The sequence below is a fragment of the Pelophylax lessonae genome (assembly GCF_965119305.1).
Source record: "Pelophylax lessonae genome assembly, chromosome: 1".
NCBI classification, from domain to species: domain Eukaryota; kingdom Metazoa; phylum Chordata; class Amphibia; order Anura; family Ranidae; genus Pelophylax; species Pelophylax lessonae.
In genome coordinates this window covers 60,886,189-60,913,627 of record NC_138768.1, presented here as the reverse complement: position 1 = coordinate 60,913,627, position 27,439 = coordinate 60,886,189, and the positions used below count along the sequence as shown (strand labels likewise).

General features: G+C 44.7%; 1 protein-coding gene across 1 annotated transcript in view; it reads left to right on the top strand.

The window, feature by feature from the left end:
- Nucleotides 1-1,550: 1,550 nt before the first annotated feature.
- CCDC68 (coiled-coil domain containing 68) overlaps nt 1,551-27,439 on the top strand; it is a 69,985-nt gene continuing 44,096 nt past the window's right edge. The window contains exon 1 of the mRNA XM_082274444.1: nt 1,551-1,663. The gene's annotated coding sequence lies outside the window, so the exon portion shown is untranslated. The remainder of the gene's footprint in view (nt 1,664-27,439) is intronic.

Here is a 27,439-nt window from a genome sequence, read left to right as displayed (position 1 = left end):
AGTTGTTAAATGAAGACAGATCAAAAATTAGCTCAAAGAGGGTCTTAAGGATACGCCACCACCTAGATCCAAATGCAATTACCAGACAATGAAAATGGATGTGCATATAGAGTGACTTCCAATGTGCTGAGGACCCGCTAGGAGGCACCACCAAAACAATCTGCTTACCAGAGAACGGACAAGTGAATGCAAAATCTCAATTCCAGATGTCCCCTGGGAATAACGAAATCTCCCATACACTAACGGTCCCTGGTGGTAGAGGCCGACCCACAAAGATGGCTCCAACTTGTCCCTCTGGAAAAGCGTAACCTGTGTGTATGTATATCTATGTGCCTGGGGTCCCGGCTCTCCCTCTCCCCATCAATAAAGGGAAGTCTGTGTATGCTGGAGCAATCTACATGCACACTGCAGTAATCAGTGCTATATATATGCACTGTTACTATAAAAATTACACTGGCAGGGAAGGGGTTAATTTTATTGGAGAGGGAGGGGTTAATGTATGCCTGGTGCTTACTAACGTGTGTGTGGGGAGGTGACTGAGTGACAGAAGGACAGATCGCATGTTCAGCTATGCTGAACTCTGCAATGTGACCCTGCCTGTCACTTAGGAGATCCGCCCGCTCTGTTTACACAAGGGGGCGGATCTCTAAACTAGATTCCCCGACGATCGGGGAAGAGCAGCGGCGATCGCCGCCGCTCCTCCCCTGGCCCGACTCCCGCTGTGACTGAAAACAGCGGGAGCGAGCCTCTGGCGGCGCGCGCGCGCCGCCGAGAGAGGGGAATGTCTGGTGACGTAGACCTACGTCGCCAGACGATAACGAGCCACTGTGCCGCAGTAGCAGCACAGTGAGCAGTGGGAAAGCGGTTAACTACCAATTGAATTGTGTTGGGTGTTTATTTTAGATTAAGTTATATTTACATTAATAGTGCAGTCTACATTCCCATGTGTACCCTACTTTATTCCCACTGTATCTGTTCCCAAATAAGGCAGGCTGCTAGTAAATGGTGAATTGGCCATCATGCACAATGTATCTGATTGTATTACTCCAGCATTTGTAGGTTTTTTTTTTTTTTTTTTTTTATGTCACCAGTACCAATATACAATACATATAATCACATTCATTGATATTATATTAGTATAATTTGTTCTAATTATTTTGGGCCACTTTGTATATCTATTTTTTAACGTGCAGATTGTGATTGCTTTTCTGATTGAATTGTTTGAATTTTGAAGCAGCGGTTGTGTTTTGTATGTGCGTTTGTCAGGCAAGGATTGAATTCTACAAGCGGTGATGTGTTTCCTCCTCCTAGTCCTGGAAGGTTGGGAGGTATGTGTATGAGGTTATTGTGTTACACCATAGGCTCACCTGCACACAGTGGCCACACCTGCAGGGGAAGGGTAGGAGCTGCCTATGGAAATCAGTGTATTTTATCAGTGACAACAGGCTGATGTCACCCTCACTGCAGGGAAGGTCCTCTATACACAACTAATAGGTGGAAGTAAAGCTGACCGATACTGGGGAGAGAGAAGAGGAAGAACGGCTGAACTTTGCCCAGGTGTGCTGGGAGGGGTTGTCTCACCTGAGCTCTGCTTTACCTGGATGAAAGATGTGAAGACTCCTCCAGAGAAGATGATGCATTGCACTACTGCGGAGCCCAACAGGTAGGCAGCTAATATGTTATTTGTAAGTCTGAAACAGGCAAGAGGTGGCTCTACAGCTGCAGGGGAACTACAAGTCCCAGGATGCCAAAGCTTGCTGAAAGGGGAGAATATCCAACATCAGAGGAGGTACAACTTATTTAAGTAGCTAACTTCAGAAATTTTAAAGGGATCTGTCACAAAGCCTAGGTTGTGTCCAGGTGAGAGCTACAAAATGCTTCCCTCAGAGGCTTTTCAAATAGGTGTTAAATTTCCTGAACTTTCTGCATTCTCATGGCCATTAATGAACCAGTTATGGGAACGTCAATTTCCATCCCTGTCTAAAATCACAAATATATGTGTGAGATGTTATACTCTTTTCTTGCAGACTGACACACAATTCCATTAACTGTATCCCATAGGCATGCTCAGGGGGTGTGCCAGGTGTGCCTGGGTACCCCCAATCACTCTGTGTTGTAGCAATTCCCCCTACTGCTCCAGCTTTCTGCAATGTTCCGTGGTTAAAGAAAGCCTGGACACACAGCTGCCGTTGCTGGCTTCTCCTTCCAAAAATACTTAAATTTTTTTACTAAGGCTGCGCTCACAGATTTGCGAATTGGATGCGGATTTCCACTCATCCGATTTGCATGAGAGTGTGACCGGTTCCCTATGGATCTGGTTCACACAGCTCCGGGGTGGCCACGGTCCGCATTTGGAATGGGTCCTGTACATCTTCGGTTCCGATTCAGGCAAAAATTCAGATCTAATTCGCACCTGAATCGGTGAACAGGGACACACCGGACCCCCTGCTGTGAACCGGGAGTGCAGCATATGTGTACCCAGCCTGATGGTACGGTCACACTGAACGCCGGTTTGAAATGCGTGTGGGTTCAGCTGAACTCACACAATATCAAACCCGCATTTCAGTGCGAGTTCGGAGGCGATTCGAATGATATCTGTGCGGGTTCATGCACAGATGTCTATTGAAATCGCCCCCGAAGTCGCCAAAAGTCGTGCAGGAACTACTTTTGGAAATCGGTGCGGTGCTGCAAAGTCAGGGTCACACCGTTTGGGGCAATGATGCTGCGGGCTATAGGCTGCAATTTGGCATACAATGTGACCAATGGCAAAGCTGGAGAATGCAAAATCTGGTGCAGCTCTGCATAAAACCAATCCGCTTCCAGGTTTTATTGTCAAAGCTTAATTGAACAAGCTGAAGTTAGAAGCTGATTGGCTACCATGCACAGCTTCACCAGATTCTGCACTCTCCAGGTTCAGTCAACCCCCTTATGAGTCACTGGTGAACAAGCAAGCAGGTAAGGACTAGTGATCGACCCATATCGATTTTTCATTGCCGATACCGATATTTTGCCCAATGCATCGCATCGGCCAATACGCAATGATATTTTTGTACATTTTTAAAAAAAATTGTATTTATTTTTTTTCTTGACAGGTCCTCTTGTGGAGAGACCTGGGGGTCCTGGGTGGCTGTCATTTTTTTTAATCTGGCGCCAAACAGTACCCGGAAGTGATGTCATGACATCACTTCTGGGTTTTAGCATGGAGACCCGATGAGAGCCGAATGCGAGTCTTCGGCAGCCGTGCAGGCTGTTTGCCCGGATCTCCTGGAGGTACGGAAGACCCGGCGAGCCGCGGGAGGGGGGGGGGGGACGTCCCCTCTCGCTCCTTGTAATGACAGCCGAGCGGCTTCTCAGCTGCATCGGTTATCATTACAAGACAGCCGACCATCGGCTATGGACGCCGGTACAGAGGTGATGCCTCTAGCTGCAGGCATCACCCCGGTACAGCACTTTCCTAAAATATCGGCAATATCGGTAACCTCAGGGGCCGATTCCGATATATCGAGGAAAGTGCATATTGGCTTTGCCGATAATCGGACGATCCCTAGTAAGGACTGCTGACTTTATCCGTCTCCCTGATTTCAGTGAGTGACTTAAGCTGGCCATACACTATACAATTTTCTTATTCAATTTCCTTTAGATTTACCTTAAACTATGTAGTGCAAGGGCCTGCCAGATTGCATACACAATGAAAGTGTTTAGGTTTGACCCTATATCACATGGTTTTGGTAAATCTAAAGCAAAGTTGAACAAGAAAATTGTATAGTGTATGGCCAGCCTTAGGCTAAGTTCACATGTAGACATTTTGGGGCGTTTTTCTGCTCTAGGATCAGCTCAAAAAACGACCAACAAGAGAAATCCTATTCATTTCAATGGCGCCTGTTCACATCTGAGCATTTTGACGTTTTAAGCAAAATGCCCAACGCTCAAAAAAAGAACATGAGCTTCTTTTTGGGCAGATTACAGGCGTTTTTTAAATTTTTTTTCCATTGGTCACTTGTCAACGTAAAAACACCTCTAAAACGCCCATAAAAACGCTTGAAAAAACACCTGTAAATAGCAACGCCAAGATGTGAACGTAGCCTGATACTTTGCTGAAGCCAGGGGGTCAGAACAGCCAGGCAAACCACCTTTTTAAGCAGGTCAGCAGTGGCTGCCTCTGTTCTCTCTAATCTCTGGGTTGCTTTAGGCTACGTTCACATATGGGCATAGCGGATCTCGGGCAGAATCGCCGCGATTCTGCCCACAATCCGGAAATCATTGCAAATCGCGAGATGCATGATGCCCCAAAGAAGCTCTTGTACCTTTTTTGGGCATCATGTGATTTTGTTTGCGCGATGTTACTTTGATTCGGCAGGCGGAAACCTCGCACAGCGTTTGGGGTGCCATTGCAAATCACGGGGAAAGCACAGGCGTCCCGCGATTTGCAATGATTGTAGAATCGCGGTGATTCTGCCCACGATCCGCTACGCCCACATGTGAATGTAGCCTTAGGGATCATTTATACTGTTGCATTTTATACCGTGCTAAAACGCATCCAACTTCCCCCATAAGAAAAATAGCAATCCTTCCCATCTCAGTCCTGCTGTGCAGAGTGTTTTGAAAAATACATGTCCTTTTTTTTTTCTGCTGTTTAGTACATTAGAAGGCCCATAGAAGTAAAATAATATAACAATTTGATGCGTTGGTAACAGTATTATCAAGATTTTGTCAAAGACTGTTAACCCTATTCAGTCCAAATTCTACATTCAAAAACACTTTAACCACTTCAGCCCCAGAAGGTTTTACCCCCTTCCTGACCAGGCCATTTTTTTGTGATACGGCACTGCATTACTTTAACTGATAATTATGCGGTCGTGCGACGCTGTACCCAAATAAAATGTATGCCCTTTTTATCCCACAAATAGAGCTTTCTTTTGGTGGTATTTGATCACCTCTGAGGTTTTTAATTTTTTGCGTTATAAACAAACCAAAAGCAATAATTTCGAAAAAAATAAAACAATATTTTTTACTTTCTGCTATAAAACACCGCCAATAAAAAAAAAAATAATAATAATAATTAAAATCAAATGTTTTCATCATTTTAGGACATTGTGTATTCAGGTACATATTTTTTGTAAAAAAAAAAAAAAAAAAAAAAAAAATGCAAATCAGTGTATATTGATTGGTTTGCATAAAAGTTATCGCGTCTACAAACTAGGGGATAGATTTATGGCATTTTTTTTACTAGTAATGGAGGCAATCAGTGATTGTTAGTGGGACTGTAACATTGCGGTGGACAGATCGGACGCCTAACTGACACTTTTGAGGGAACCAGTGACACTAATACAGTAATCAGCGCTAAACATATGCACACTCACTGTACTAATGACACTGACAGGGAAGGGGTTAACACCAGGGGCGATGAAAGGGTGTAACCCTAGGGGGTGCTTTCTAACTGTGGGGGATGGACTCACCTGGTGAACACAGAGACCTGTGTTCATCTCTGACAGAACGGTGGTCTGCCTTGTTTACAGCGGCAGACCGCCGTTCTGTCTCTCTGGGGAGCGTTTGCGGGTGGCCAGTGGACACTGCATAAACCGGACCCGCTTATTGGCTCCCCCCTCTGGCCAATCAGCATCATCCTTCTTATACAGGATTTATGTAGCGCAAACAGTTTAAGCAGTGCTTTACAAAATTAGAGTAGACAGTACAATTTTTAATACAGGAGGAATCCGAGGGCCCTGCTCATTAGAGCTTACAATCTAAGAGGGAGGGTCAAGAGATACAAGAGGTAATAACTGGGGGGATGGACTGATGAAGGGCATAAAAGTACAGTTGTTGGTTGGGTGGGGGCCAGATTGGCCTCTCTGAAGAGATGAGTTTTCAGGGATCATCTGAAAGTGGACAGATTATGAGATAATCGGACAGATTGGGGTAGAGAGTTCCAGAGGATGGGAGAGGCTGTGGAGAAGTCCTGGAGGCAGGCATGGGATGAGGTGACAAGAGAGCAGGAGGTCTTGGGGGAACAATGTGAATGATTAGGTTGGTATTTTGAGACTAGGTTAGTGATGTAGCTGGGGGCTGAGTTGTGGATGGCTTTGTAAGTATCTTGAATTTAATTCCTAAAATGCCCATTGCCAGACTGTCTTAAATACAGTTCTTTAAAGGTAATGGCAAGTTTGCAAATCAAGAGTTCTGACTCTGTTGGCTGCATTATTGTCCCAGGGCAGTGACTTATTAATTTCAGTGCACTTTAGGGGTATATTTATAATGCAGCCAATCTAGCATTCACCAAACATTGAAGGTATGGAATACTCACATGGATTTATTCTGTATATTTATATACTAATACCATACCAACATTTGAAAAAAAATTTCCAGGGACACTTTGCAGCACAGCTATCAATTACTTACCACACCCACTTCCCTGAAGCTCCGCCCACTCCGCATAATTAATCTCCACCTATTTATCAGATTATAGGGTCTACTTCATAAAGAGAGAATTACAGGAAATTGAAAACTTAAGGCCAAAGTAGCAGAGTTGGAATAATTCTCCCATTCAGCTGCACTACTTCTGCCTAAAGTTTAAAATTCTCATCACAATTCCCTGCAATTCTAAAGTGTGAAATGTGCTCAGGTGTGACCATAGAAAAAATGTAATATGGAAATATAAATAAAGTGCAAGGTGTTAATAAGTATGATTATACTATCTGGTATAATTAGGTTTTATCGTACTTATTTACACCTAATACTTTATTTAGATTTACATATTCCATTTTTTCTATGGTCACACCTGAGCACATTTCACACTTTATTCACCTGTCTTTGAATTCAGCCCTCTGTAGGGTGATAATTTTCATTTACATAAAACAACGTGGCATCCTTTCCTTCCTAACACATTACCCAGTCCATACCAGTATAGATCCTAACACATTACCCAGTCCATACCAGTATAGATCCTAACACATTACCCAGTCCATACCAGTATAGATCCTAACACATTACCCAGTCCATACCAGTAAAGATCCTAACACATTACCCAGTCCATACCAGTATAGATCCTAACACATTACCCAGTCCATACCAGTATAGATCCTAACACATTACCCAGTCCATATCATCCTACACATTACCCAGTCCATACCAGTATAGATCCTAACACATTACCCAGTCCATACCATCCTAACACATTACAGAGTCCATACCAGTATAGTCCATACCAGTATAGATCCTAACACATTACCCAGTCCATATCATCCTACACATTACCCAGTCCATACCAGTATAGATCCTAACACATTACCCAGTCCATACCATCCTAACACATTACAGAGTCCATACCAGTATAGATCCTAACACATTACCCAGTCCATATTATCCTAACACATTACCCAGTCCATACCAGTATAGATATCCAGCATGAGATTTTTCCCATTGAGGATTGAGGTCTGTTTTCATTTTTTTGAGCTATATATATATATATATATATATATATATATATATATATGCACACACATACACATACACGGATATGTACACACATTTATCTAGAGCTAGAAAACTATATATATATATATATATATATATATATATATATATATATATATATATATATATATATCAATTAACAGGTGTATAAATTATATCTATAAAAAAACATTATTGATAGTAGTAATTAATGGAGTGTGAGGCCTCCAGCTTGTCGGAAGGTGCTCTGCCTCCCCCTGCTGGCGGATTTTGGAAAGTGCACCATGCTGTCACCCTGCCTTCGGTGACACGTTAAATTTGCGACAGGCAGGAAGAGTGAGCGGGCACAGAGAGAGAGAGACAACCTGCTGCCAGAACTACAACTCCTAGCTGGGGTGAGAGCGACACTGTGTGGCACAAAATTTAAAAAAAATTTTTTTTGTGATTTACATTGTCCCTGATTAACAGGGACACTGTAAAATACCCGGGACAGGCCGGGATTGTCCCGGGAAAAACGGGACAGTTGGCAGGTATGTAATACATTGATTTTTGTACTTCAAGCTGCTTGGTCCCTTTGAAAGCCTTCTTTATACAGACTGTACTATACAGCTGTATTCCCCACTTTTTTAATTTTATTCACCAAACATTCACTGAAGGGGAATCTTCTAGGGCAGGGATCCTCAAAACTGCCGCCCTCCTGCTGTTGTGGAACTACATATCCCATAAGGCATTGTAAAATTCTGACATTCACAGACATGACTAGGCATGATTGGAATTGTAGTTCCTGAACAACTGGAGGACCATAGTTTTCAAAGGTTAAAGACCCCTGTTCTAGGCGGGTCATGTGTTTAAATAGCAGTGATTCCCCACCAGAGATCGTATGGTGAAAGTCACATTCACTGCTTTTTATAGACCCCCCCCTAAGGCCCCATTTACAGTTAGCTGGGGGAGACCCGGTGGGGGTTCTCTGCGATTTAGCTGCAAGTGGAAAGCAATGGGAGGCTGACAGCTTCTGCAGCTATTAGCGGCTTCCTCAAGTGTAAACTCTCCAGGACAGTCTACAACCAGGGCCGATCGCCTTGGACTGTCCTGGAGCAATTATGTGCAAGTGGCCACATAACTGTCCCCCTCCTGTTACTTACAATGGAGCAGCTAATCACAAATGGCCCCGTTTGTAAGTGTAATGGGTCCTTGAACTGATTTAATTTGTCTTCCAAATGTTGTCATCGAAAAGGGTAACTTCTTATCATTTAGTATTTGAAAATCACACATGGAGCTGAGCCCAATGGGATCTCCTGTTTGCTTTTATGTGTCATATGCTAGTCACACAGAAGCAGATCTGTCACTGGGAACAACAAACAATGAAGATTTGTTCATGCTCTATTGGGCAGCCACATCCCCAGAACCTGAGGTTAGTGTTTGTCTTTACTCATCCAACGTATAGTGCACGTGCAGTGTAACTATTCTTCTCATGGAGAGAAAAGGAAATGATTACTCAACAACAACCGTAGGTTTGCAGACTATGTTGTTTTGAGTTTGTACCCTTTTATTTTTTTAAAGCACTTTTTTTACTAGTAATGGTGGCAATCTGCGTTTTTTTTTTTTTTTTTTTCTTTTTTTTTGCGGGACTGCGACATTGCAGCGGACAGATCTGACCCCTGACTGACATTTGACACTTTCTGGGGGAGCAATAACATTACTACAGTAATCAGTGCTAAAACTATGCACTGTTATTGTAATAATGACACTGGCAGGGAAGGGGTTAACATGGGTCATCAATGGGTTAAATGTGAGCCTAGGGGAGTGATTCTAACTGTGGGGGGGCTTCTGAAATGACCATAGAGACATGTGATCCTTTATAGAAGGATCACATGGGCTCTGTGATCATTTCAGGGAGAAGAACGGTCGGCTGTGTTTTACAACAGCTGGCCGTTCTTCTCTCTCAGCGGGGAATGATCGCGGGTGTCAGACGGCAATCGGAGCCGCCTGATACACGCATTGGCTTCCCCGCTGACGAGCGGGGGCGGGAGTGCGCCGCAGGCGGCGCGCGTTCGCCCCCTAGCCTTCTGAGAGGGAGCGACGTAGACCTATGTCGCTTTGCCCATGAGCGGCTCCCTGCGGTGGGCGGTTGTAAACTGGTTGATATTATTATTATCATTATGTGTTATTTAAAGATGATAATAAAGATCATATTATTATTATTATTATTATTATTATTATTATTAATATTATCCTTTCTTATTTAGTGTTGTGCTGTAAAAATTGTTAATATTATTATCCTTCCAAGGCATTTTCTAGGCACTTCAGCACCATGACTATGATTCACATTCGGGTGCGATGCTTGAACCCACAGTGGATTTGCATCGCACCAATGTTAACCAGCACTTAAGTAGACTTCTTGTTCCCCAACAACCTGAAAGTGACATTTGCTAGTTACCCCCTTCCCCCACCCTGGCGTCCCTTTAAATGGGCATTACGCATGGTGAGGGAGGTCTGTCCAATCACGAGTCAGGAGAACGCACCCATGAGTACCCCTCTAGCAGCCACTTTGCAATAGGGGCACCCGGAAGAGAAGGGCAGAGATGGCTCCAGAGGTCCAGAGACTGACAGCAAGTGTGTTAGTGGCAGAATCACCAGGTAAAAAAAAGGGGAAAAGCCTAAAAAAACAAAAAAACAAATGCAGCCACCATCTATGGATTAATAAGCTGCCGCTTACCAGCCGCCTAACTGTAAATATACATAATTACTTTGACATTGAATACTGGGGTTATGGCAGCTCGCTGCTAAAGTGTTCTGGTTTGGCTTGAAGAAAAGGTGGCAACCCTAAGCCCGGTGCTAGGGCCTCTGGTGCTTAGCTGGGGGCCAAGGGCTCAGGTGTCAACACTTTTTTTTTCTTTTTTTTGTAGTATACAAAACAATGAAAAACAAAATGTAATACAAATAGACGTAAAACCTGATAACCTTTTTAAAAATTGTGCTGCACAAAAACGCATAGTAATTTGTTGCTTTTGCAGGTGAATGAGCGCAAAGGCAAGGTGTGTGGTTGTGCCATTAAGAAAGAAAAGGCTGTATGTGTGTTTGTGCATTGCAGGAATGGACACAATTTTTCATACGTTTCTTTAACACAAAAAAAATGTCCACCTAGGGCAGGGGTAAAGAATTAAAATTCAAGAAGGTTCAGTTGCTAAAAATTTCTTCCAGCCCATGTTCGAATTGCTGTCTAATATACCATAAAAGTAGGCCAATCATATTTAAAGTAAAAGAAAATAAAAACACCTTTCGTCTGGTGCCCCCATCGGAGTGCCCCCCTTTCGTCTGGTGCCCCCATCGGAGTGCTACCCTTAAGTCTGGTGCCCCCATCGGAATGCCCCACCTTACATCTGGTGTCCCCATTGGAGTGCCCCACCTTACATCTGCCGCCCCCCCCCCCTACGTTTGGTGCCCCCATCGGAGTGCTACCCTTAAGTCTGGTGCCCCCATCGGAATGCCCCACCTTACATCTGGTGTCCCCATTGGAGTGCCCCACCTTACATCTGCCGCCCCCCCCCCTACGTTTGGTGCCCCCATCGGAGTGCTACCCTTAAGTCTGGTGCCCTCATCGGAATGACCTACCTTACATCTGGTGTCCCCATTGGAGTGCCCCACCTTACATCTGCCGCCCCCCATGTCTGGTGTCCCCATCGGAGTCCCTTCTTACAGCTGGTGTTCCCATCGGCGTTCTCCCTTACATCTGGTGCCCCCTCTACGCCCGGTGCCCCCCCCACACATCAGAGTTGTCCACCCCTCCCCCCTTCCTTTTCCTCTGTACTGACAGATCACAACCTGCAAAGAAAGCAGCTCCTCCTTCCTCTCTCCAGTCTGTCTTCACTCCCCTGCAGATTCAGATGAGTTCTCAGTGTCAGTGTCAGCTCTCTATCGCCCCCCTGCAGGCTGGAGAGAGGAGAACGCCTAATCCTCTCTCCAGCTATCTTCGGGAGCCACCATCCAATTCTGAATAATGTGTCTGGTTTTCAGGCGGACAGATGATTTAAAACCTGGACTGTCCGAATTAAAACCCAAACAGGTGGCAACCCTAACTGGGCTAAATGCCCAGTGTGGCCTAAAACATTACCATTACAGAGATTTTTCATTGATGGAAAGAAAGGTGTTAAATGACAGCCAGGCTTGGAAGGGATGGTGTGTAAGAGTTAACCCAAGAGTAACAAAATGAGGATATGGCTGTTGTAGGTTGTCACCAATAGATGTGAGTCACCAAGAGGGCGGAGTCATCTGTCAAAAAACCTCAGGCAGTGACGGATAACTTTAATCACCCGGCTAACCTAGGGACTGTGGGAATGATGACTGGGATACTTGTTGGGATTGACAGGTTATATGTATAAGATTAGTCTGGCGCCATGTGTTTTTTTTTTTTTTTTTTTAGGGATTTAACTAATATGAATATTTTTGGTGATAATTTGGTTCTGTAGGAGTTAACGAGTGAAAAAAGGGATGAGCTGCATCCTATATTAGGAGAAGAAGAGGAGGTGGTGAGGAACTGCAAAAATGCCATCATACCGATCATAGACCAAAAGGAAAAAACCCTCCAAAGGTGGGACTATTTGTAGGCATAATCGGACACCAAAAATATCGACAAATATGTAAAAAACGTTTTTTTATTTGAAAATCAACAGTGTAAAATATCCACAACTAGGTGGAGATGCGGGCTAAAGGAGTATAGTCATGATAGAAAAATACAAAAAATAACTTCTACATAAGGAGAGACACATGAGATGAGACATCCGTTGGATTAAAGTATCTCCACCTAGTTGTGGCTATTTTACACTGTGATTTTCAAATTTTTACATATTTGTCGATATTTTTGGTGTCCGATTATTCCTACAAATAGTCCCACCTTTGGAGGGTTTTTTCCTTTTGCATCCTTTATTAGACCCAGTCTGTCTGGACAAGTATGCTCCTCTGCAGACTTGGCACCATCCACACACAGCTTAAGTCTTTTATAATTTTTGCAGTGCGATACTTTAACTGACAATTGCGCGGTCATGCAATGCTGTAATCAAACAGAATCAATATCATTTTTTCACACAAATAGAGCTTTCTTTTGGTGGTATTTTGATTAAAAATCTATTTATTTATTTTTTTTCATAATTTTTAGGCCAATATGTATTCTGCTACATATTTTTGGTAAAACAAAATCCCAATGAGTGTATTTTGAATGGTTTGCATAAAAGTTATCACATCTACAAACTAGGGGAAAGATTTATGTCATTTTTGTTTATTTTTACTAGTAATGGCGGCGATCAGAGATTTTTTTTTTTTTTTTTTTTTTTTTTTTTTTTTTTTTTAGAGGGACTGCTAACTGACATTTTTGACACTTTTGGGGGGACCAGTGACATTACCACAGTAATCAGTGCTAAAAATATGCACTGTTACTGTAATAATGACACTGGCAGGGAGAGGGTTAACCCAGGGGTGATCAAAGGGTTAAATGTGAGCCTAGGGGGTGTTTTCTAACTGTGGGGGGGGGGCGGGCTTGTGAAATAATTTCAAAGACCTGTGTTCCTAAATAGGAGGAACACAGGAGCTCGGCATTGATTCCTAAGAGAACAATGGTCTGCTGTGTTTACAACAGCAGACCGCCAATCTCTCTTCACGGGGAGCGATCGTGGGTGCCCGGTGACAATCGCGGCTGCCGGCCCCCATGGATCTGCTTCCCTGCTGGTGAGCGGGCACGTGCATGCTGCTGGAGTCAGGTATGGTGATTTGCGGGAACCTGCCGACCTGCCGCCGTATATAGGTGGCGGCTGGTCAGCAAGTGGTTAAACAAAAAGTAATTTAGTCCCAACTCTGGTGTATGGAGAGATGCCAGTACTCAGAGTTGAACATATTACAGGGCTTTCTGCACAGGGTTCATGGTTGCTATGATGCTGGTGGACCCCGGCTTCCTAGCAACCCATGACTCGTCCCTGTTCCCATTTATCTGCTCACCAGGAGATTTCCAAAGGGACAAGGGGATGGCAATGCTAGTAAAATAACTGTCCATTTATGGCAAAGGCAATAACCATATTTGGACAATGATGTCACCAGCATGCCACCCCTTTGTTTACTCTCAGCTTTGGACAGGGAAAAGGAAACAAAGGGGCAGGAATGCTGGTGGTATCATTGTCCAAATATGGGTATTACTATGTTTGTATAATGATGCCACCGGCATCTTCATCCCCTTATCCCCTTGGAAATCTCCTGGTGAGCAGATGAATGGGATTAGGAATGAGTCATTGGTTGCTAGGAAGCCAGGTGCCACCAGCGTCCTAGCAACCACAAGCTGGGGATGAGCCATCCGTTGCTATGACGCTGTAGGTTGAACACACTGAGGATGCAGTGTTTTCATGGTACACAGTTCTGACCCCCTTTATGGGAGAGTTTCATGTATCTATTCCTGACAGGTATGTGAATCCACCACCCTCACTCAGGGCTGGAACAAGGGGTGGATGGGGGGGGCGGCTGCCCTGGGTACTGTGGTATCATGTGAGAAGGGGGGGGTTTGGGTTAGGCAATGGAATTGGGGGGGGCAGCAGGGGGTATGTATTTTTCTAGGAGGGGAAATTTGGGGGGGGGGGCGGGAGTGCTAAGAGTGGTGATTTAAGGGAATTTGTGTTGGGAGGGGAGAATATTTGTGCTATGAAGGGGGATTTGAAGTGGGGGGAGAAGATGTGTACTAGCAGGGGAAATTTTAGGGGTGGAGAATTTGTTTGGAGAAATTAATGTTTTTTATAGGGGCATTTGGGGGATGGGGGGGCTGAGATAGGGGGGGATTCAGCAGGGGGGCGGATTTGTACTGGGAGGAGGGGGGGTTTATACTTAAGGGGTAGGCATGCAGATTATTGCTCTGTTTTTGTGGGGGGATTTTTGCTGGCACATATTGCTCATACATCTTGGGGGGAGGGGGCGCAGTTTAGCATGTTCACCCTGGGCTCTAGATGACCTTGTCCTGGCCGTGCCCACACTGACATTTGTTATAAGGAGGAACAAGGAAATTCTAAGGGATGTCTATGACACTGAATTCCCCATGTGTGTATACAGAGGGAGAGAATTCCTGACAGGAAGTAGGGAGAAATCTCCTCAGTTGGGACACAGATCACAAATACCCAGCAGGGGTCCCTCTTCTAAGACACAGAATGAACGAACCAAAACATTACCGACACTCAAGCTTTTCCATCAATTGTTCTTTATTGAAGATCCACCTTGTATAGGGTGACCAGATGTCCCCGGTTTCCGGTGACAGTGCCCAGGCTGGGGGAGACACTGTCCCCGGACCAAGTCTGCCCCCGGTTTTGTCACTGGATTCAGGGCTAGATTACATAGACAGGGCATCCTATGCTAGCTGAGAAACAGCCTGTGCCCAGCGCTCTGTGTATTATGTAGTCCTGTGCCCAGCGCTATGTGTATGATGTTGACCTGTGCCCAGCACTCTGTGTATTATGTAGTCCTGTGCCCAGCACTCTGTGTATTATGTAGTCCTGTGCCCAGCACTCTGTGTATTATATAGTCCTGTGCCCAGCTCTCTGTGTATTATGTAGTCCTGTGCTCTGTGTATTATGTAGTCCTGTGCTCTGTGTATTATGTAGTCCTGTGACAAGCGCTCTGTGTATTATGTAGTCCTGTTTCCAGCGCTCTGTGTATTATGCAGTCCTGTGCCCAGCGCTCTGTGTATTATGCAGTCCTGTGCCCAGCTCTCTGTGTATTATGCAGTCCTGTGCCCAGCGCTCTGTGTATTATGCAGTCCTGTGCCCAGCGCTCTGTGTATTATGCAGTCCTGTGCCCAGCGCTCTGTGTATTATGCAGTCCTGTGCCCAGCACTCTGTGTATGATGTAGACCTGTGCCCAGCGCTCTGTGTATTATGCAGTCCTGTGCCCAGTGTTCTGTGTATTATGCAGTCCTGTGCCCAGCGCTCTGTGTATTATGCAGTCCTGTGCCCAGTGCTCTGTATATTATGCAGTCCTGTGCCCAGCGCTCTGTGTATTATATAGTCCTGTGCCCAGCGCTCTGTGTATTATGTAGTCCTGTGCCCAGCGCTCTGTGTATTATGTAGTCCTGTGCTCTGTGTATTATGTAGTCCTGTGCCCAGCGCTCTGTGTATTATGCAGTCCTGTGCCCAGTGCTCTGTGTATTATGCAGTCCTGTGCCCAGTGCTCTGTGTATTATGCAGTCCTGTGCCCAGCGCTCTGTGTATTATATAGTCCTGTGCCCAGCGCTCTGTGTATTATATAGTCCTGTGCCCAGCGCTCTGTGTATTATGTAGTCCTGTGCTCTGTGTATTATGTAGTCCTGTGACAAGCGCTCTGTGTATTATGTAGTCCTGTATCCAGCGTTCTGTGTATTATGCAGTCCTGTGCCCAGCGCTCTGTGTATGATGTAGACCGGTGCCCAGCACTCTGTATATGATGCAGTTCTGTACCCAGCGCCCTCTGTATTATGCAGTTCTGTAACCCAGCGCTCTGTGTATTATGCAGTCCTGTGCCCAGCGCTCTGTGTATTATGCAGTCCTGTGCCCAGTGCTCTGTGTATGATTTAGACCTTTGCCCAGCGCTCTGTGTATTATGCAGTTCTGTACCCAGCGCTCTGTGTATTATGCAGTCCTGTGCCATTTGCCAATAAAAAAAATGTCCCCAGATTTCATTTTAAAAATCTGGTCACCTTAACCTTGTACCCACAGAACCTCTGACACATTTCTGCCTAGTTACAACTAGCTGTGACTAAGGCTGATAAGGCAGGAACGTGTCAACATTTTCAATAAAGAACATTTAAAGGAGATGCTTGAGTGGCAGTAAATGTTAGGCCTAACGCAAGGTTGAGCTGTGTTTGTTTTGTCCTTGGACCTATATCCCCATTGTGTCCAAAACTGAAACAGAATAGGTTTTGCTAGCATTGGGTTTTAGGTTAGTCTTAGATATACATAGATGACTTGTTACCTGGGGTTGAATTGTGGGGTGCTTCTGGGCTCCACACGCCACTCCCTATCAACCACAATAAATTAGGAAATCTGCTGCCCACGAGACGCCACCTCACCCAACCAGTCTCCCAATTAGTGGTATCACCCCTCTGAAAAGTGATTTGTGTTAGTGGCTACCAGGTAATCGGGAGGCGATACTGCATCTAAAGAGGTAGCCTTCTATTGAATCAGCTCACCACAACCGTAAGCCAAGCACTTGAAGGGGTTGCATTTGGCGGCAGTATTGACTGCCAAGTGTGAACTGTTGTATAAATGTTGCCGGATCGCCACTGTGGCAGTGTGTACCAACATGGCTGCTGGCCATGTAAACTAGCAGCATAGTCAAAGGGTAGTAAAACCACAGCTCAACCACCTATTTTTTACTGCTCCTGTGTAAACAAGAGCTTTATGTTGACATGAAGATTTGGTTGAGCCAAGTGACTGTGTGACAATGAAGTCCTATCGTTGTGCCTGTGGAAGCTATACAATGATTTGTTGAGAAGACAAATCAAAACACGTGTATGGAGAATGTCCTTGTCCTTTTAATGCCTCCCTGTTTATCTACTAGTTATGAGTCTTGTGCCTCAGGTCAGCATTTGTTTCTACTCAAACAATGAACAATCCTGTGTATGAGGTCATACGGCACTGTTGATGAGCCAGCTCTGCGAGCCGGTACAATAAGCTGCATTCATTGTTATTGTATCTTATAGAGAGCTGTAAAGAATGTTCTGCTAGAGTGGAGATAAATAAAAGATCTCTAAGATTCTCCATACATCAGACTCCGATATGTGAGGTCATTTCACTAAGTGCTTCTGTTTGTGCATAGCTTCATTTCTGTGCTGATTGTATCGTATAGAGTGGCCTCAGGCATAAAGTATAATCATTTCATTGCTAAAGGAATGAAGGAAATAGCTGTGATTTGAGTCAACTCAAAATCTTTTCAAAACCTGTGCAGCCAGAGCAAGGAGGCGTTGCATGCTGCAGCCTCTTGTTACATGATTCTTTGTTGTGCAGCCTCTTTCTCAAAACAAGAGGTAGTAGGGCTCATGCAGATGGATGCTTTTTGGCATACAACAGAAATGTGGGTGTATTTTTTTTGCCTGGGATGGCTTTGGCCATCCTTGGTGATTGATAAGGCAAGCACTAGAGATGGGAACTCTTCAGCTACTCGGCAAAAAGGATAGCCAAGTTTTTCAAGGTTCTAAATTTGGGTGCTTTTTTTGCATACAACTTAAATTGCAGATGTAGCGATACCTTCATAGGAGGATAGGATGGGTCCTCTATTCTATGCCTTGACTTTCTAAAGAACCTCAGCCCCTCTGAAACACGAGGTTGAGTGTACAAACATACAATATCAACAGTAGTGCTATAATATAAAAACAGTGCAGCGCTAATCATTATAAAATGTATTTGAACAGACCTATTCAGACAAGGTGCAAACACCACAAAAACTAAACTGAAAAAATGGTGCAAAGCAGTTAGAGTTGGTCAGATAAGTTCATCGAGTTCTTGTATAGCACACTCTAGTGTGCTATCAGATTAGTACAGGTAAATTTATTTGTATGACTTGTGGTAGTTTTGTGAGTCAGGAATCTGGGTCAGGGTTTTACTGCAGGTCAGGTTGGATAACTTGCAGAGGCAGGTCTCTGGTGCCCCCCCCCCCCTTGTTCTGGATTTTTGGAGAAACTTCTAGAAGTTAGTGGGCGGAGGCCAGGAGGGTTGATCTGCATACTTAGGGGAACTTGGCATTCACTGGATCACCTGGGATGAATGTAAATGTTGAGCGTGACAACCCTCTGGCATACCTGCAATTATTCCTCACGGAGGAGGTAATTAAAAAAATTGTCACAGAGACAAACCGCTACCATGAGCAGCAATCCGTTATGCTGCATGCCGGGTTTTCCAGAAGCAGAAAGTGGGAACCGGTGATGAAAGAGGACATCTGGCAGTTTCTGGGAACTCATCATTCTTCAGGGGTTGGTGGGGAAACCGTTCCAGAAATGGTACTGGACCACCAACAAGGTACTGGCCACTCCGGTTTTTGGCACCGTGATGTCAGAATACCGGTTTTCCCTGATTATGATGTATTTCCACTTCACAAACAATGAAGAGTTTGATGAGGCCACGCATCCTGCGGTCAAACTAAAAAAAATCTGGGAGGTATGGCAAATTAATGTGACCAATTTCCAGCGGACCTTCGTGCCAGCGTGGATGAAAGTTTGATGCCTAAGTTGGATACAGTACATTGCATCCAAAAGAGTGTGGTTTGGCATCAAATCCTACATGCTCTGCGATTCATCCACTGGGTACATCTGGAATTCGGTAATTTACACCGGTAAAGGCACGAAGTTCAACCCCCAGGTACAGCAGCTATGGGATGGCCACATCATCTGTCCTTACACTGCTGGAGCCATTGCTGAACCAGGGATATTGTGTGACCACAGACAATTTCTATACGTCTCCGGAACTGTATGAGGTTTTGCTACAAAACAAGACTGACGCATATGGTACCGTTAGGCCTAACCGACGTGACATGCCATCTATGTTTGCCAAAAAGAAACTAAAAACTGGAGAAATGGTTGCCTGACAAAAGGGTAAGATGATGGCAATGCGATGGCAAGACAAGAAGGATGTGTGTCTCATGAGTACTGTGCGCAGCACCTCCACTGCCATGGTCCTCGCAAAAGGTGGGAAAGATGTGCTGAAGCCGCAAGTCGTGATAGACTACAATAAAACCATGGGAGGTGTCGACAGAACCGATCAGGCATTGACATTTTATCTGGCTATGCACAAACAACAAAAATATTATAAGAAGATATTCAGACATCTTCTGGAACAATGCCTTTGCTCTGTGCAGGGTATATGCATTCCAAAGAGTGACAAGCCTCTTGTTCATTCTGAGTTTATCTGGAAGGTGGCTGAGCGGATTTTTGTTAACCACCAGACGCCATCAGTAGTTGTGAACAGGCCTGGACGTCGTGGTGTTGGCGTTGTCAACCAAGAACGCCTGACCGGTCATCACTTTGTGGATTATATTCCGCCAACCGCGCAAAAGGCAGCACCTACCAGGATGTGCATAGTTTGCTGCTCAAAGAGAGATGGCAATGGAAAGAAAGTCCGAAAGGAAACCAGGTTCCATTGTCCTGATTGTGATGTCGGACTTTGTGCAGTTCCATGTTTCAAAATTTATCACACTCAGGATGTTTATTGAATTTTCTTTGTTTTTCTAATTTCATTATTTATTTATTTATTACATTATTGAAAACAATTATATTATTTATTATATTATAATTTATGATTTTGTGTTTCAAACTTTATCACATCTGGGATGTCTACTAGAGTCTTGTTTTGATCAGGTTTAAGTCAGTAATTACTAAGAATTGTAGGCCTACAATACATAACGCCCAATTTCCATGCAAAAAAATTGTACCGATTTCGGTACAAAATTCCAGACATAATCATACCGCCAGGGAGGTTAAAAACAAGAATGGCACTTGTTCATGATATACACTGCTTTAAAGAACTACAGTATATGTCATTTAGCCACTTAAGCCCCGGAAGATGTTACCCCCTTCCTGACCAGGGGGTTTTTTGCGATTTTTTTTTTTTTGCGGTATTGCGACATTGCGGTGGACAGATCAGACCCTTGACTGACATTTTTGACACTTTTGGGGGTACCAGTGACATTACTGCAGTAATCAGTGCTATATATATGCACTGTTACTGCAAAAATGGCACTGGCAGGGAAGGGGTTAACTGTATTGGACAGGGAGGGGTTAAGTGTGTCCTAGGGGCGTGATTCTAACTGTGCAGGGACATGTCTCCTAGTGTAAAAACAAAGATCAATGGTTCTACATAGTAGAACCGTCTGATCTTCATTTTTACACAGGGGAGAATGACAGGCGGCTTGTTTACATAAGCCGCTCTGTCTTTCTCCCGCTGTACCGGCGATCGTACTGTGACCGGCGGACATCGGGTCCGCCGGTCACACGCCTGCACTCCTCTGTGAACGAGCCGAGGCGGGCGCGCGCCCGCCCGCTATTGGCTCTAAAAGGAGTGACAGGCGAGTGACGTTAATTAACGTCACTCTGCCTGGCCGGGGCTGACCGCCGCAGTAAATTTACTTGCGGCGGTCGGCAAGTAGTTTGTTTACATCTCTTTAAATATTCACCAAATGGATTGTTGGCTTCAAATGGATGTGGTGTTTATTTAAGGTAACCAATCACAAGGTAATATAACAAACCATACGCAAATGAAATGTAGTCACTAATTAAACTAGACCTAAGAGCTCAGGGCAGCAATTGTCATAATAAATAAATTGACCAATAAGTTCCCTCCAGCACTGAGCTAGATGACCATTTTACTAATCTGCAAAACAACAAAGCCCAAGGCTTGGAGGGTGCATAAGAAACACATCGCTGCTCCAGTCAGTAAGGAACCTCAGCTGGGTTGCAGTGGGTGATCTTAATATTGTACAGCAGCCCCAGAGCCAAAGCCCTTAATACTCCATTAAAGCTCCTCATTACCACTAGTCAAAAGGAGTAATACCTGCAAAATAGACAAGGTTGGTAGAACCAGGGCCCAACCCATGAGGGGCCTCCTTATTACCTACAACCCCTTTCTTTACAGTAATACTTATCAATATTTATATTTGTCAAAACGTCTTTTAGAATTCTGACAAGAATAATATAGGACACACTACAAAGCATAATACATTTGTTGTATGGGAGTCTGGGGCTGGTAGTTTTCGGTAGTTAAGAATGTGTGTAAACCTAGCTCCAAACTGTCCCTAATTTGGAACCAAATCCCTGTGTCTCTTTTCCCTCCTCAGTTGTCCTTCTTTTGTGTCTGATGTATGGACCTTGTCACTATGTAAAACGGATTTGATGTCACCCAGGGTTCTTATCCATGCAGATATACTGTTAGGGCCCTAGAATGCAAGTTTAAGAGGAAGCTGGATTTTCAGTTTTCTCCAGGAATGGAAAATCCTGGTCAGGGTCCTCGAGCCCGACAGCTTCTCAGAGTATTGGGTGGGATGATGCCTCGAGCCCCATGTCCACTTTTTACCAAAAACCAGCACCCTGATAGTACAGATTTTTGAGAGGGACTTCACCCTTATCTTAACAGTTACAACAAAGCACATTTTAGATATGTTTAGTAATGGCAATGCAAAAACATATACTTATAGATAATTGCTTTATTTTTCTTTTCCTCCCTATTCTTCTTGCAGTGGCTGTTTTCACTAAGGGCAGATGAATCCATCTCTCTTTACTACATGGAATATCATCTGATGGGAAAGCACTGGTGATGTAGGCTTCCCAGAATGCATCTGTGAGTCTCTAGTTACATCACCAGTGCCTCACCCAACTAGAAAGTAAAAAAAAAAACAAAAAAAAAACAGTAATTGTAAGCAAAAGCAAAGATGTTTAACTGATGAATGTACAATGATTTCATATCAACATGCAGAGCTGCATCCTGATGTAATTTCTAGTGAAAAAGGGGAATACTGACTATAGTTCAAGGATCTACCCAGGAGACACGAGGGCTCCTCCTTATGGAGACAGACTAAAGCCTCGTACACACGCGTCGAAAATCGTCAGGGAATTTTTGCCCGACGACCGATCTGCCGATTTTCGGCTTGTTAGTATGATGCTTCCCATAACCGACTCCGACTTTTCGGCCGAAAAAAATCTGGTGTGCAGGCTATAAAATTTTTGTCCGCCGTCAAAACACGGCCGATTTTTGTGCAGTCAGTACAGATTTTGACAGGGAAAAATCTGATGAGCAAGTCTGGGCATGCTCAGAGGAGAAAGAACACAAAGAAAGTAAACCAACACATGACATCACTTCTGAAGTAGAATTTTGTTGGGCAAGAAAATTCGTGTGCAGTCTAGGCACATTCCAACCAACAAAACACCACTCTGGACAAAAGACGGACGATCGGTCGGACGATAATCGTTGCGTGTGTACTACGCTTTACGGTCTGAAAAGACAAACTAGCCAAAGACTGAAAACATTGAGTTTATGTTGTTGGGTGTGATGGTAAATCTCCTTTGTGGGCAAGTTTTCCTATTCAGAAACTTTACTTTTGAAAAAAAAATGGGCAAAAAACACCTGGAATGCACTTTACTGATTGGACTGGGGTTCATGAAAAGTTCAGCATTTGAGCTGAACCCATGCAACGTCTTCAAAAAAGGATTCTTAACTACCAAAAGTGTTTAAAGAACACTATATCTTTCATCCAACCGCTATATTATTGCATGTTATTTTGAAAAGCCAGTGTAAAGAAAACTTCGTAATCAAAAGGGCAATTGTGGATTTACAGTCATTTATTTATTCGTTTTTTTCATTATTCGTTCTTTATGGTCCATGCAATTTGGGTGTGCGTCAGAGTCCTTTTCCTACATTATATGTGCTATCATTTGTCCCATTTCTCCATCTCAGAAAGTTGGGAGGTTTGATGACAAGTGTGGGAAGCCCTTACTAAGACGTCTATCTCTCTCTAGGCAGGATGGGGCTGGCCCTTGTTTTTGAGTTTCATCAGCCCGTTTTTATGTGTGTTTTTAATTCTCAAGCCAGCACATGTCAAGTAGAAGGTTATAGTCTCGTAAACATCAAAAAATTTGGCGTGGCTGATCTTTTCACATTCATCCATCCTTCCCCTCCAGTAGACAAGGGAATCTTCCTACTAACATGTCTCAGCCAAGGTCCCAAGTAAATTTAGGGATAGTTGACATGCTGTGGCACATTTCCAGAAGGTGGTGTTCAGGTGTTCAACCAAAATTTTTCATGTACTTGATGAAATCATCATTAGCTGAAAAGCTGATTGGAGCTGTATTGCTTTGTCTTAATCTTGTTTCTAACACCACTGAGAAATGGTTGATGTTTGTTACATGCACTGGGCCTCATTTTGAGTTGAGATAATTTGCAATGCTTGAACATCTCCTTTAGTAGCCGGTTCACACTTCCGCGTGTGCGGCGATCGCATGTAATATCGGAGCGCACTGCTCCTTCATTACATGCGATCGGATGTGCAGTGCGAATTCAGCCATACACTTTGTATGGCTAAATTCGCACTGCACCCGCACAAAAGTCGCACATGAGGCATTTTTTCAGCCGCATCAGGATTGGATCGGATCGCACAGTGGTTCACACTTGTGCGATCCGATCCTGTGCAAACTGTCAGATCGCACTGCGATATGCGATCAAACTAGGGGTGTCGTTAACATTTCATTGACACCCCCAGCGTATCGCATATGGCAGTGTGAACTGCCAGATGTGCGTTTGCGATGCGGGAACAGGCTGCGAATTGGCAGCCTTCCCGCATCACACAAGTGTGACCCGGCACTAAAGCTCAGGGCACTTTAATATGCCCATAGTGTTCCTAATCATGTAATTGGCTCTGGTTTCCATAAAAACTACACTATGAGAAAATCAGGCAAATGATTGTCTGGTTTTCCTTGGGGTTTCGCAGCAAGTCGAAACCGAGGGAGGAGATAATGTACGAAAATTGTTGTACGGCAAAGGTGTGACTTTTTTTTTTTTTTTTTTATGGTTTATGATTATGCGCAGTCTTATGGATCTGGTTTTTGTTGTACAAAAATCGATCAAAAACAGTACACATTAGATGAAAATCGTTCATTCTGTTCACGTACGAGAAAAATTTTGGAGTTTGGAAATTTTGGTTTGCAAAGTCTGAATCAGATGAGGAAAATTGTTTACACGCTATACGAAAACCGAACGATCACGCCTCGTATGGAATTTTTCTTTCGATTTTCTCTTAGTGCATACTCCTCTTTATAATACTAGGCAGCCCATCACGGGGGGGGCTATATTTGAAGAATGGAAGAGAGAGTGCCTATGCAAGACTTCACAAATCAGACCTAAGACAGAAAATGACTTTTCTCTGTCGCTCATTGACAGACGTAGTCTTCTTGATTCACAAGAACTGGGTTATGTTGTCTCCGCAGGAGCAGGACTAGGCAGAAAGAAAAAACGTTCTGGCTCCACCTTAGGGGCAGTCCCTGAGGGTATATCCTCCCTCTCTCTGCTACAAGGCATCAGTTTTTTTCTGTCTAGTCAGGAGTAAGGACCTAAGTTCCTTGCTGGGATCTTTTTGGTCCTGGCAAGATTTTTTCTTTAGAAAAAATATTTTTTAGGTAGTTTTCTCCAGTGTTTTTTTCCTGTGAGATCTTCAAGCAAATACGCCGGACTGGGCGACACTAGTGGTCACCCCAGCCGGCCTACGAGCGCGCGCAGACCATTGCATTGCGCTTGGTCGGCCGCGACACATTCAAGTAAGTATGTGGGGCCGGGCGACGGGCTGGATGTTGAGATCCAGTGGTCACCCCGGTTTCTGCCTACGAGCGCGTGCAGACCAGAGCTCCGTGCTGGGTCGGCCGCGACGGAGTCCCATTGGAGGGACTGACCTTGCGAGTTAAAAGTCTCGCTTGGACGCCAGGAACCAGAGAGTCGAGGCGTCCGGAGTGGTCCACAACCCCCCACCCCGGTGGAGAGGGTATTGTGAAGAGAGGGTGCCTGTCGGTTCGGTATGGTGAGTAAACGTTCCCTTTTTTCCTCGTTATGAGGCAGTATGAATTATGGGCCCCTCCATACATGGTCAGTATATATCTGACACTAAAAGTCCCCCTTGTAAATACAGTATGTGTTTGGTGGGAAGTGGACTTGGTTTGAGAGCTAACACTCTACCCAGCAGACTGTAGTATTACAGCAGACATAGGAGGTATAATCCTACCTTAATTGTAGTGTACCTCCTGCAGATCGATAAACCGCCACTTAGCAGAGATGCAGGTGGATGTGCTGGGAAAAACGATTTCGGCAGTCCGCCGCCATTTTGCCGTAGACCGGGTGCATGAATGTCCTCAGGTCACGCCGGCCGCCATGTTTTTGGAGTCTATTGTCTCCCGTATGGGGGCGGCCATGTTTGATGAGCCCAGCTACCTCGTGGAGAGCTGGGAACGCCGGAAGGCGTACACAGGGGGCGGAGCCACGTCCTTCTACCCGGGAAAACGAACACAGCTCTTTCCAGTCTGTAAAAGACAGACGCTGACTGCAGTTGGTTGAGCCTTGGGGGTCCCTCTCTCTCTCTGTGGGGATCGAGAAGCAGGTACTCTGAGGGGCGCTATTGCGCTAGGGGGAGACACATTAAAAAAAAAAAAAAAAGTTTTTTGTTTTTTCTGGCAGAGGTGTCCTGAATTAACATGGACCCTGCCACTCATGTGTCTCCACCGGATCCCCTCGAGGTGTCTGCAGGATCCTCCAGCACCCCACTGACGGTTGAATCATTGTCAGCTATTATGGAAACTTTTGTGTCCCGGGTGGAAGTGGCTTGTCAGGGACAGGGCGCAAGAAAGCGACCCCCGCCTAACCCCTTATTATCTGAAACTTCGGATTCAGAATCTGAGCCTATTTCTGCAGTTGCAGGTACTTCATCTGGGATTGGTGTCTCGGGTACTGTCTCTTCAGACAGTGAGGAGGATGTTTCGGCATCAGCCATAGCCCGAGAGGAAGCGTTGGTAAACGCACTCATTGTATCTGTTCAAGAAACCTTAAGATTACAGGGTATTCCGTCGGAAATAGCTGAAACTGAAATCCCTTTTGGGACTAAAAAATGCATCAAAGTGGCGAAGGTTTTTCCATTGCCCAAATGTTTTGGCAATCCAATCAAAGAAGAATGGAGTCTGCCAAAACGCACCTCTGCTATTTCTAAACGCATTAACAGGCGTTATCCGTTTGAGGAAACCCTCATTAAGAAATGGACAGAACCACCTGTGGTGGATTCACCAATTGCTAGATTGAATAAAGCCACGGTTATTCCTTTAGAAGACGCTCCGTCTTTTAAAGATCCAGTGGATCGCAAGATAGAAGCTATGTCTCGCACCATGTTTTCCTTGATTGGATCAGCTTTCAGACCAATAATTGCTATTGGTCTGGTTTCGCAGACTGTAACTGAATGGACCAAGTGGTTACGCCGGGACTTAGAAGAGGTCCCTCAGGCGGTATCAGATCTGTTGGAACAAATGATACAGGGGTTACAGTTTGTGTGTGATGCGGCGTTAGACGCCACTCCATTATTGGCGCGAGCATCAGTTTCAGCAGTGGTTCTCAGGCGTACACTATGGCTAAAAGGTTGGTTAGCCGACCAAGGTTCCAAAAAAAGCATTGGCTAATATCCCCTTTTTAGGAGAGCGTCTATTTGGAGCCAACTTAGATAAGATCATTAAGGATCTCACGGGTGGAAAGAGCACCTTTTTACCGCAAAATGTTAAGGGTAAAGGAACTCGTCAAAGACTAGGGCCTTCTTTCTCTGCTCACAAAAAGTTTTTTCGTCCCGCGGGTGAAAAAATTAAGTCCTCCAAAGCTCCTTCAGGAGGCTTCAGGGGACGTTGGTCGGGCAAGCAAAAGCCCGCCCCCTCCAGACCTGAAGATAAATCGTCCAAAGCCTGAAGGTGCGCCCCCACCCATAATTGGGGTGGGGGGACGTCTTCGCCGGTTCCCGGATCCATGGCTTTCCAGAATCCCGGACAAGTGGGTTTGCGAAGTCATAAGGTCAGGGTACAAGATCGAGTTTCGATCTCTCCCACCGGCGCGATTCTTCCCTTCCAATATCCGACTATCCCCGGATCGTTTAGAAGATCTGCGGAGAGCAGTCACGGATTTACTACAACAAGGAGTGGTAGCCCACGTTCCTTGGACAGAACGTTTTCAAGGGTTTTATTCAAACCTATTTACAATACCCAGGAAAGAGGGCAAAGTGCGTCCAATTCTGGACTTAAGGGCACTCAATTCCTTTCTCAACATAAGAAAATTCAAGATGGAATCCATTCGCACAGTAGCAGCCTTCCTGCATCCAGGGGATGTCCTAGCGTCCATAGACATCAAGGACGCCTATCTTCACATTCCCATTTTCGCAGGACATCAGCGGTTTCTACGCTTTTTTCCGTAGAAGAGAACCACTATCAGTTTGTGGCGTTACCTTTCGG